The sequence below is a fragment of the Solanum tuberosum genome, unplaced genomic scaffold (genome assembly GCF_000226075.1).
Source record: "Solanum tuberosum cultivar DM 1-3 516 R44 unplaced genomic scaffold, SolTub_3.0 scf00054, whole genome shotgun sequence".
In the NCBI taxonomy this organism is placed as follows: domain Eukaryota; kingdom Viridiplantae; phylum Streptophyta; class Magnoliopsida; order Solanales; family Solanaceae; genus Solanum; species Solanum tuberosum.
In genome coordinates, this window is record NW_006238980.1 from 1388081 (window position 1) to 1388598 (window position 518).

The window sequence follows — 518 nt, forward strand, 5'->3', positions numbered from 1 at the left end:
CAAAAAATTTCTTAACCTCATCAATGAAGTTTTGTGGGTCTTCACCAACTTGTGACCCTAAAACTCAGGTAGATTCATCCTAACAAAAAATCTTAAACTCTAGCTGTCACTGATCCACCATTTCCATTAGTAGGAATTAGAACCTTCTGATTGTTCTTGTTGGTCATACTCTGAGCCAATAGTTGGATCACATTCTGAAACTCTTCATTCTTAACCTCATGGTCTAGGACTAGAGGAATTGCGTTAGCATTCCTGGCGTTAGCTCTACGGGGAGGCATGATCACTGAAACGTAGAACGTCGAGTTAGAATAGAATTTAGATCATACCTTACGCATGATAAGAGTAACAAGAAAATGAAGATTTTCTAAAATACTTTGTAGCCTCCCTCTAATTAGATGTGGTGCGCACTACACACCCATGAAAAGGACTCTACCTAGTGCGGCTTTTCAGACATCCTAGGACACTTAAACCTAATGCTCTGATACCAAGTTTGTCACACCCCGAGCTACCCCCGAGAC